The following is a 12,282-nucleotide window of genomic DNA, read 5'->3' on the forward strand; positions in this document are numbered from 1 at the left end:
CGTGGCGTCTACCTCTTGGAGTGACTGCTGCGGCGTCTACCTCTTGGGGTGACTGCCGTAGCGTCTACTTCTTGGGGTGACTGCGACGGCGCCTATTTCTTGATGGTGACTGCCGTGGCGTCTACCTCTTGGAGTGACTGCTGCGGCGTCTACCTCTTGGGGTGACTGCCGTAGCGTCTACTTCTTGGGGTGACTGCGACGGCGTCTGCTTCTTGATAGTGACTATGGGGGAAAATGAACACTTTGATGGAAAACTTGGACGATTCTTCATTAGATAAAAACGTGGGTCGGGGTGCCCACAGTTGTCTTGGGCACCTCCGCCGCTTATACAAAATTTTCCCGAGATTGTCAGTGCCCTAATGGCTCATCAAAGGTGCACCCTCCATGTCTGTCAGCCGGTGTGTCTCGAGGGATCGTCGGACCTGGGAATGTACTGTATCTGGAAGGACTTCAATTTGGCGGTGTCGGCCTTCACCCTTTCTAGGTATCTTACTATCCCGTTGATGCGTGTCATTTATATGATGTTTTACATCTCTTTTTACACGCATTTCAGAGCTCAACTGTGCTATATATGCCCATATTTCTCTATTTTCCTCTACTTTCGTACTTTTGTACTTTATTGCAGAAATGTGGAGAATTTAGCGGAAATCAAGCGAATCCGTCCCGAGTAAGCTGCATTGCAAATGACGTTAAGGAACCGCTTAAGGAACAAGCTTGGTGCGCAATCCAAGGCCCGAAAGACGAATCCACGAGTTTAAAGAAGTCGAGTAGCAGCTAATCCGGTCGATCGACCAGTATCATCAGTCGATCGACCACCTATCGGATCCCGAAGCTCTATCATTCGAGGAGCGATCGATCGACCGATCGAATAGTCGATCGACCAGACTTCGATTCCAGACGAGATTTAGAACTCAAAGCCCGTGAAGTTTAGGTTTAGGAAAGGGTTGTTGCGCTTATTTTCTATATAACGTAACACAACTTTCTGTTTTATTATCAAGTCTTTTAGGGATAATTTTACATAAAGTTTTAGATTCAAGTTTGCATTCAGAGATTGTTCGGATAATTAGGGTTTGGATATCGAATCTTGCTTTGGAATTCTGCCTTTATTCTTAATCGTTTCCTCTGGAATTTTCGGTATTGTTCTGCCCTAATCTTAAGTTCATTGTTTTGCTTTCATTGTTAGTATAGAATTGATAGTTAGTGATCCCAAGCCAATTATCGCTTCATCATTATTGTTGTTTACATCAAGTATGAATTCCGTAATAGTCATTAGTTTTATTGTTGTTTTTACATTCACCATGAGTAGCTAAATAGCTTGTGCTAGGATGTAGGCGATTTATGGCTAGGCGGCAATAGGGTAGATACGGACTGAACCCGCGTGTCAGTCGATCGACTGACATTGTTGGTCGATCGACTGACCTTGTAAGGTTACCTTTCGTTTTGATTGAATTTAATCTTGTATTTAACGACTCGAATGCATGCGACCAGTTAGATACCTCTTTTGTGACTGACCCATTAGACCGAGAGGTAGGGTAGGTTGCTTGACCGTCAATTAATTCGACTAAACTGTGCTAAGATCGAAAGATAGGTATAGTTTAGACCATTAGTCATTTTTCGGGATGAAAGTCAGTATTAGTGACATTAGGGACCTTTAGCGAGATCGAGAGATGCTAATTGTTAGGAGTGGACCGAGAGGACCTCTTATTTCCCGCCTTACTTGTGTTTAATTCAGACCGACCTAGTTTTTCTTGGAAGCTGTAATGACCCGACCATCCTAGTACCTTTCTTTTATTTGTTTAATCCATATCTTTAGTTTATTTTCTTCTTATTATTATTAGTTATAGACCAATTCAACCAGTCCCCATAATAGTTACCTTAGATCGATCATAGAACAACTAGAATTTACAAGCGCCTCCTTGCGGATCGACCTGTTACCACTAGCCTAGGTTAGTCTTAATAGGAATTATAAATTTTATCTTTGGTACTCACAGCGACGGGTATCAAATTTTGGCGCCGTTGCCGGGGAGGCAATAGTCCTAATTTTAGTTGTTTTTATTTTTTTAGTCTTTCTTAGTTTAAGGAACATTCGTTCCTTAAACTGTTCTTATATTTTGTTGTAGTTTCCTCTTATGCGCGAGTCTCGGGGTGGTCCATTATCGCCATTTGATCCAGAGATTGAAAGATCTTTGCACGTTAAGAGGAGATTATTTCAAGAGCAACAGCTGGAAGAACCTAGCTCTCGCTCTAGCTTTTACGAGAACGAGTACATTCGAGGAGAATCCACCCTCTTCACCCGTTTCTACATCTTCAGCCGAGACAGTTACTTCTCGGAAATTTCGGTCATGGCCGAGGAAGCGAGTATAGCTAGTTTTTCGAGCCGACAGCCGCCGATTTGTACAAAGGGTTCGAATTACGGGAGAAGCTGGGAAATTCGAACCAAAGCCTGCCTACATTACTATGGTCGAGAGAAACCAGTTTGGGGAAGCTGCAAATGAAGATGCGAAAGCACATGGAGACCTTCATTGACTATCTGCAGCGCTATTCCCCCACCATTTGGAGTGACCGCGGACCAAATCAAGGAGACCATGTTCATCTTTTCCCTTCGTGATGCCGCAAGGGAATGGTATAGGGATTTGGACAAGACCGTTCGGAGATCACCGATTGGAATACACTGGCATTGGCGTTCTACAAGAAGTACTTCTCTGCTTCAAGGACGATCGCTATTAGAGCTCAAATTACGGGCTTTAAACAAGGGCCAGATGAGAACTTCCACGAGGCATGGGTCCGATTCAAGAAGTTGGTGCGGACCATACCGCACCATGGGATTGCGAAGTGGAGTTTGTGCAATCATTTCTACAATGGGTTGTACGACGATCAGAGGGCTATTTTGGATGCTCTTTGCCAATGGGAGATTCGCTGAAAATTTGGGAGCAACCAAAGGGTGGAAGATCATTGATGATCTCGCTACCCACAAGGCCGAGTATGGGAATTCGAGAGGAAATCGGAGGAGAGCCGCTGAATCTTCCTCTGTAGCCGCACTTGAGGCTCTTCTTGCAAGATTTGACAAGTATGAGCTAGGAGGGGTCTCTAAAGGAGGGATATACCAAGTCAACGCTGTGACAGACGGTCCCTTCGTCTGTGAAAGGTGTGGAGTTGAGGGCCATGTCTCGAAAAATTGCCCTAGTCCATTCGAATCTTGCGCTGCCTTCCAACACTATAGGCAGACGAACACATACTTCGAGCCGAGCCACCCGAATTTGAGTTGGAGAAGCCAAAATGTCCAAAATCCAACCCAACATCCACCACAGCAGCAGCCGTATGTTCCGCCTCATCAAAAGCAACAACAATACCAGAAGCCTCCTTATGTGCCGCAGCAGCAACAAACGCAAAATTCTGAGTTTTCGGAGCTTAAGAATCTGTTGCTAAAGGAGTCCCAAGCAAGAGAGGCCGGAATGAAGTTACTTGAGAGCCAAATTGCTCAACTAGCTAGTAAAAGTAACACTCGAGCTCCCGGACACCTACCCACTCAACCCGAACAAAAGGAGACCCTAAATGCAATCACCTTAAGGAGCGGGTCTACCCTTGACGGTCCTGCCATGGTTGAGGATGCTGTCGAGAAAGATGAGCCAGAAACAAGCCAAGAGAAAGCTTCAATGAACAATTCAAAGAAAAAGACGTCTGCCAGGAAAATCAGTCGATCGACTGACATACCCAGTCGATCGACTGAAACACGGGTTCCAGGAGCTTCTGGAACTGTGCACACCAGTCGATCGACTGGCGAGGGTGGTCGATCGACCACAATCACTGCTGATGCTGAAGAATCTCGTCCTTTAATGCCAAATAATCTGCGAGATTACTTGTTTCGGGGTACCACCGTCCCGAAGATTTTAGGGGCAGACCCGAATGCTGATGGGTCAGTCCCGACTAAGAAGTTCGACCCAATGACGGTCAATGGGTCTCATTTTAGACGGTCTGAGGAGGGGTCCAGCTTCAACAAAGAGAAGGTGACGGACTTTCAGCCTAAGTCCAAGGACGTCGGCGCGCGCGAATTAGAAGAGAGGGCTAAGGTACTCCTTACAGCCCCATATCCGGAGAGACTCTTGCCAACCAAGGAACAGGTATCCTTTAGCAAATTTGAGAAAGTGATTCGTAGCTTAAATGTTCAGGTACCCTTTCTTGAGTTAGTTAACCAAGTGCCAGCGTACACTAAGTTTATGAAACGATTCTTTGTCAAAGAAAAATCACTTGAACAAGTTCATACTGTTGCATTAACTAAAGAGTCTTGCTCTTACTTGTCTCACACTGCGCCCCATAAGTTAGAAGACGGGCAGTTTTCCGTCCCTTGTAGCATAGGTACCTTTTCTATCGAAAAGGCTTTATGTGATCTAGGAGCTAGCATAAGTGTCATGCCCTTAAGCCTAGCTAGGAAGCTTAAACTGACCAGGTTTGCGATTACCGAGATGACAGTTCAGATGGCTGACCGATCTGCGGTCGAGCCCATAGGAGTCCTAGAGGACGTACCCGTCCAAATAGGGAAGTTTTTCTTCCCTGTTGACTTTGTTGTCCTTGACATGCCTGAGGATGACCATATACCCATCATTTTGGGTAGGCCATTTCTGCACACTGCTGGTGCAGTCATCGACGTCGGTAAAGGTACCTTGACTTTCAAAGTGGGAAAGCACTCCATTGTTTTTGCCCAGTACCGCCAAGAAAAAGGATCCCATGTGGCTGTCACCTGTAACACGGTTTCTGAAAAGAAATCGTACTTTGTGCTTCCTGAACTGACTGTCCCTATTACTACTGCTGTATTAACCCCTCCGCCCCAGATTGGGAGCACGAAGGAGGAAGACTTTGTTGTTTTATATAATGCAGGAGCCGGTTTGGGGAAGGAAGAGCCGCTGGATGCTCCAGCTGCGACAGAGCCTATCGTTTCGAGAGGAGTTCTTGGATGCCTAAGTTATGGGACTGACGAGGAAGTGGAAGATGAGCTAACCAAGGTGAGATGGGCAGATTTGGAGTCCGACGATTCCGAGGGAGTCCTTGATCGGGGAGATGACGACGCCGAGCAATTTGAATTCTCCGTCTGTCGAAGCTGAGAGGGGTGCAACTGATAAGATGAGCACCATTGAGGCTACCTCTAGTAGCCAGAAGCCGACGAAGTGGGCCATACCATGGTCCTTTTTGATCAACTATTAGTTGATCAAATTCGTTATAAACTTCATTTTATTGCTTTCGAACTATTTTTTTTTTAGTGCTTTTGTGTGCGCGAAAACTTCGCTTTTATTTTGTTTGCTTAGTTTTTTTTATGCATTTTAGACTTTTTCTGGGTTTTGCGCAATTTTGGGCGCGTACTATTGTGTTTTTGCAGGTATTTAGAGTTTCTTAGCTCGAATCATTGAGCAATTACGAAGAAATAAGACACTGCAGCAGTGTTTTCAGTCGATCGACTGGTTTCAGTGGTCGATCGACTGGGTTGCGGGTTACAGGAGCTACTGTTCACGACCATCCAGTCGATCGATCCCCTTTAGGTCGATCGATGCTGCTGGCTTGATACATTCTTTCACGACCTCTCCCCATTTGTGTTTGGTCGATATGCGGACTTAAGGGAGTTTTCTACTCCACTTTATTTTCCGTCGAATTGTCTATTTCTTCTTTTGTCTCATTTATGCACAATTTTTACGTTCCAAAATTGCTTTCTTCCGTCTTATGCGTGGTTTTGATTATTTTTCAGGCACTCTTGTCGGTAGCACTGCTGGCTACTGAAACCTCCTAGCTCACGCTGGTTTGGGGAGGTTTCCTTTGCTGCGCTTAGAGTCTTGTGAGTTCCCAAGTTATCCCTTTATGTCATTATGTTTTTATTTCCCTTTTTCTAGCAAATTCCCGTTTTCCATTTTTCTTCATTACATGATTTTGCACAATGGGGACATTGTGCGATTTGGTTTGGGGAAGGGTTTTGCGTCGCATATCATTTGCTTGCATTCACGTTTACATTTCTGTTTTGCATTGTTTATTTCATGTCTCATAAATACAAAAGTCCAAAAAAAAAAAAAAAAAATTGAAAAATTTCAAAAATTTCCATAAAACGCACGTTTATTTTAGCATATAGGTCGAGTCGGAACGGTAGTATTTCTATGATGATTTAGCATTTGCATCTGTTTTGCCTGAGCCTTGCTTGACTTACATGTTATTAGTAGAATCGTTAGTGCATATCTACGAGTTTTCGTTAAATTATTTGCTGAGCCTGAGACTTGACTTTAATAATTGGCAAGCTACATCATATATTTCGAGTTTTAGAGCTTATAACTGGTGTCATTCATGACCAGTTCATCTAGGAATGTGAGTAGTACTCCTTATGAGGCATGTTTCCTTAATTTGCATAATTATGAATTTGATCTACTTAATACCTGTATGCATTCGGTTTGTGGTTAGTTGACACATGTGGTAGAGGTTTCCTTTTCTCATTTTACCCATAAGCTTCACTATGCCAAAAATATCCTTTTTGTCCTATTTTCTACATCCTACATTTAGCCTGTCCTTTGTCAAGCTAGTAGTCTGTGTTCTTGGGATTGTTACTCAATTTTTGGTGGTACATGCTCATGTTTGAGATATCGTTGGGAGAATGAAATAAAGGAGGAAAGAAAAAAGAAAAAAAAAAATGTGAAAAAAAGATTCGAAAAAGAAGAAAAAAAGAGGTTCTGTACTGTGTAAGCAGTCGATCGACTGCCACCTTTAGTCGATCGACTGAGATTCGTGAAAGGAAGAAAAAAGTCAATTCGCATGATTTAATCCTTAGCCTTTGGCGATTTTTGCTCCCATGTTTCATTTATTTCTTATGGGGAGTTTATTGATTTAATAGTTTGGAGATTCTGAGTTTTGTGCTTGCTATAGCACCGTTTCGTTTGATTATGAGAAAGAAGTTGGATGTTGTCCTTTGGTTCCGTTTTGGTACTAGCTTGATCACCTGTACCTCCACTTTACCATAAAATGTTTTGCCTCTTCTTACCCATACCTCACATTTCCATAATTACACCTCGGCATGTGTCAATGGTCATCTGTTTGGTTGGAATGCGTATGTACGGTCATAGAGGTCGTCTTCATAATTTATTGCTGGCATGTTTTCATAGGTCGTAGTTAGGTGAGAGTCACTACAATATTAATTCTTTCTATCTTACAAATATATCACCTGTGCTTAATTGAGCGAATTGAGCGACCCGCGAGAGTCCAATTTGATAAGTCCGCATGCGGTTGATGGTTAGCAGATTTTGACGACCTTATAATTCGTTTGCATGATTCGCATTACTAGTTGATTGTTGGTTGTGCATTAAATTGGTTCAGGCCCTACAGTTTTGCGTTTCGCTACGAGTTTGAACTCGTTCCATTGGGTCATTAGATCGAAGTCTAGTTCTTGCTTGGGGACAAGCAAGGTTTGGTTTGGGGAGATTTGATGCGTGTCATTTATATGATGTTTTACATCTCTTTTTACACGCATTTTGAGCTCAACTGTGCTATATATGCCCATATTTCTCTATTTTCCTCTACTTTCGTACTTTTGTACTTTATTGCAGAAATGTGGAGAATTTAGCGGGAAATCAAGCCGAATCCGCCCCCGAGTAAGTGCATTGCAAATGGCGTTAAGGAACCGCTTAAGGAACAAGCAGTGCGCAATCCAAGGCCCGAAAGACGAATCCACGAGTTTAAAGAAGTCGAGTAGCGACTAATCCGGTCGATCGACCAAGTATCATCGATCGATCGACCACCTATCGGATCCCGAAGCTATTCTGTTGAGGAGCTTGATCGATCGACCATCGAATAGTCGATCGATTGGACTTCGATTCCAGGCGAGATTTAGAACTCAAAGCCCGTGAAGTTTAGGTTTAGGAAAGGGTTGTTGCGCTTATTTTCTATATAACGTAACACAACTTTCTGTTTTATTATCAAGTCTTTTAGGGATAATTTTACATAAAGTTTTAGATTCAAGTTTGCATTCAGAGATTGTTCGGATAATTAGGGTTTGGATATCGAATCTTGCTTTGGAATTCTGCCTTTATTCTTAATCGTTTCCTCTGGAATTTTCGGTATTATTGTTCGCCCCTAATCTTAAGTTCATTGTTTTGCTTTCATTGTTAGTATAGAATTGATAGTTAGTGATCCCAAGCCAATTATCGCTTCATCATTATTGTTGTTTACATCAAGTATGAATTCCGTAATAGTCATTAGTTTTATTGTTGTTTTTACATTCACCATGAGTAGCTAAATAGCTTGTGCTAGGATGTAGGCGATTTATGGCTAGGCGGCAATAGGGTAGATACGGATGAATTGGCGTGTCGTCGATCGATGACATTGTTGGTCGATCGTGACCTTGTAAGGTTACCTTTCGTTTTGATTGAATTTAATCTTGTATTTAACGACTCGAATGCATGCGACCAGTTAGATACCTCTTTTGTGACTGACCCATTAGACCGAGAGGTAGGGTAGGTTGCTTGACCGTCAATTAATTCGACTAAACTGTGCTAAGATCGAAAGATAGGTATAGTTTAGACCATTAGTCATTTTTCGGGATGAAAGTCAGTATTAGTGACATTAGGGACCTTTAGCGAGATCGAGAGATGCTAATTGTTAGGAGTGGACCGAGAGGACCTCTTATTTCCTGCCTTACTTGTGTTTAATTCAGATCGACCTAGTTTCTTTGCCTGAAAGTCGTAATGACCCGACCATCCTAGTACCTTTCTTTTATTTGTTTAATCCATATCTTTAGTTTATTTTCTTCTTATTATTATTAGTTATAGACCAATTCAACCAGTCCCCATAATAGTTACCTTAGACTGATCATAGAACAACTAGAATTTACAACTGCCTCCTTGCGGATCGACCCTGTTACCACTAGCCTAGGTTAGTCTTAATAGGAATTATAAATTTTATCTTTGGTACTCACAGCGACGGGTATCACCCGTCATCTCGAGCCTCGTACTCTCCACTGATTTGGTTGGCCACCAATAGTGAGCATGTTTTCACCACGACGTGCTCCGCCCCGGCAGCCCTAGCTAACTTGACTCCATTTATCACCGCCTCGTATTCGGATTCGTTGTTTGAGATCGAGAGGGTAAGTTTCAAGGCGTGCTCAAACACGTCCCGTTTAAAGGAGGTGATAAGAATGGCGCTCTCCCGAGCTGTTCGCCGTGGGGGACCCGTCAGTAGTTATTTCCCATACGCCGGGATGCGGCTCTTCTTGGTCGGTCGGGGTTCCTTCAACCATGCCGACGTCGGTATTCATCGGATCGCCCCCCTGCTGCGAGGATGGGCTCTTCCCCTTCCCTGACTTCTTCGCCACTTTGAGGTATTGCATGTTGCACCCTCTGGCGGATATCTGGGTGTTGACCACCTCGTCCTTCTCGTCCTTGGAGACGAGCTTATGCGCTTCCCCCCGGTCCGAGACATACATCAGTGTCAGGGCCCGGATTGACATTACTGCATCAGCCTCGCTTAGAGTGACGCGGCCTATGAGGACGTTGTAGGCGGACGAGCCGTCAATGACTACGAACTCAGATAGGACATTCTTCGCCGCATTCTCCTCGCCGAACATCACCGGCGATCCCGATCAACCCTGTGGGTACCAGCCGGCCGGAAAAGTCTGACAACGGATTGGTGCAGGGCTCAAGTCTTCAACCTTCGCAGACCGAGGTTGAGAAAGCACTCCCCGAACATGATGTTCGTGTAGGCGCTGTGTCAATCGAGGCACCTCTTGACAGGTGGTTGGATATGTCCAAGTGGACTACAAGTGGGTCGTTGTGAGGGGCGATGACTCCCTCGTAGTCCTTCTTTCTAATAGTCATATCGGGGATGTTGGAAGCGGGGACCGCTATTTTGGGCACAAAGTTGATGGCCTGATACAGCTCGTTCAGGTGCCGTTTGTGCCCATGAGCGGACCCACCGTTCTCGTTGCCCCCGATGACAACATGGATCACTCCTATCCGTTCAAAGACGGATTTCTTATTTGAACCGCCGGCCTCAGTCTTTTGGCCTTTGGCAACATATTTGCCGAGGCTCCCCTTCCGGATTAGCTCTTCAATGGCATTCTTCAGATGCCGGCAGTTGTCGATAAGGTGACCGGTGTGGCCGTGGTACTCAAGATCTTGGCTCGTGTCACCGTCTCCCTTCGGCTTGGGGGCCTTTCCCACTTCTCGGCCCTCACCCTTGCTCGGGCGAAGACCTCGTGGAGATACAACCAGGGGGTGGGATCATTGTACCGCCTTTGGTGGTACGTTTCGAACTCCCCGGCGCCCGCCGAGCGCCGCTTCTGGTGGACTGTCGAGGCCGTGACCTATTATCGTCACGGCGTCTTTCATCCGGGTTGTCCTCCCGGTGGCTCTTCTTCTCTCGAGTGCCCACCTGCCGTGGCCTACCCAGTCTTGTGATAGTCTTCCACCTTGATGGCCTGGTCGGCCATCTTCCTAGCGGCGTCTAAGCCTAAGCCGCCGCACTTGATGAGCTCGTTTTTTAAGTCTCCCCTTGGGAGGCCTTTCATCGTGTGAAGGCTCCCCAGCTCATTGTTCGGCTCACACGAATCTTTGAACCTTGGCATCGAACCTCTTTACATAGCTTCGGAGAGACTCGTCTCCCTCTGCTGATCAGGAGGTCCGATGTCTCCACGGCCCTCCTTTTATTGCAAGAGTATTGGGCTAAGAAGGCGTCCCTTAGGTCGGCGTAATAAAGATACCGAACCGTCGGGCACCCCTTGTACCAACTCGAGCCATCCCATGCAAGGTTGTTGGGAAGACTCGGCACTGGACTTCGTCGGGTTGCTCCCACACCGACATGTACGACTCAAAGGCCTCGGCATGATCGGTGGGGTCGCTATCCCCTTTGTATGTGAACGCCGGCAACTTTAGCTTGGTTGGCACGGCGGTTTCAAGGACGTAGGCATTGAGGGGCTGTCTGACCACGTGTCGAACGACACGCGGCGATCGACTCCTCGCATTCCTAGTCCGGCTCCTCTCCCCGTGGCGGGAAGGGCTTCTTCTCCGACTTTGGTGAGTCGGGCTTCTTCTTCGACTCTGGTGAGTCGGGCTTCTTCTCCGACTCTGGCGAGTCGGACTTCTCTCACTTCTCTGAGGCAGGCCTCGTCGGTGCTGCGGCGACGCCGTCCTCCCGCGGGTCCGGGAAGGACTTAGGTCTACCACTAGCACTTTGGGCTCCTCCGGCGTCTTGACGGGGCCAGCTTCTTCCAGTGCTCCATTCAGGTCTCTTGGAGTCACATTTCAGGCCCTGGTCTCCGGACGGGTTCCGCCGCTCTTGTCGGTGTGACGGTGTGAGCCGGCGTACTACCAATTATGTCCAGGAGTAGCTTTAGTTTCGCTGCATCGACCACATGTCCCATGATGGTGACCTGGTTGGCGAGCGTGGCGTATCTGGTATTATTGGCATCCCGTACTCGGTTGAATTACTCGGCCGGTGGAGGGTGCGCAACTCGAAGCGTGGACGGTATTATCTTGGCGAGAACTCGGTTTCGTCGAGTTACGAATACCTCTTGTTGTTTTGACATCTTCTTAGCTTTTTGGGTGGGTTTTTGTTTTTTTTTTTTTTGTTTCGGAATGAATGTGACTAGCTTCTAGTATCTTTCCCCACAGACGGCGCCAATTGTCCCGGGTGTAATTCCAGAGCAGTTATACGTTACCACCCGTGCTTGTAGAATGACGTCTTTGGTTGACTCCTCCTTGCGGTCTCCTGAAACAATGAGCAAACTGAGGGCTCGGCTTTGGACCGAGCGAACTCACTCCGACGCTCAAGTCAGTAAACTTAGAAAGATAAGTTGTTGTTACTTGGTGAAGTATATATTGTAGAGAGATAAGGAAGATATTACCAGATGAATAGTGATTCTTAGGTTAAATTGTGGATCCCCTCCTCAATGAGAGTTGAGGAGTATTTATAGACTTTCACCTTTTGTCACGTAGTGGCCAAGTGGCTAGCAGGTGGAAAGACTGATCTACCCCTCGACCGAGGGACCCATGGCAGGCCGGCGGGCCCTGTTGACTCACCGCCGAGGGGTCTTGGATATGAGTTCGCGGATGGGTGCCTCGGCTGGCTAGTTGTCCCCGCCGAGGCACAAGAGACAGGCCGACAAGTGGCGTCGGTTAGGTTGTCTAAGCCGTTGACTTGCTGTGGATATCTTTGACCTTGCTCAATATGCTGACTGGTCAGCGGGTGCAGAATATGCCCCATCAGCATATTATCATCTTAACTAATTAAAACAACAATATGAAAAATTAAAATAGAAACAAAAGATAA

Source organism: Silene latifolia, chromosome Y, assembly GCF_048544455.1.
Source record: "Silene latifolia isolate original U9 population chromosome Y, ASM4854445v1, whole genome shotgun sequence".
Taxonomy (NCBI): domain Eukaryota; kingdom Viridiplantae; phylum Streptophyta; class Magnoliopsida; order Caryophyllales; family Caryophyllaceae; genus Silene; species Silene latifolia.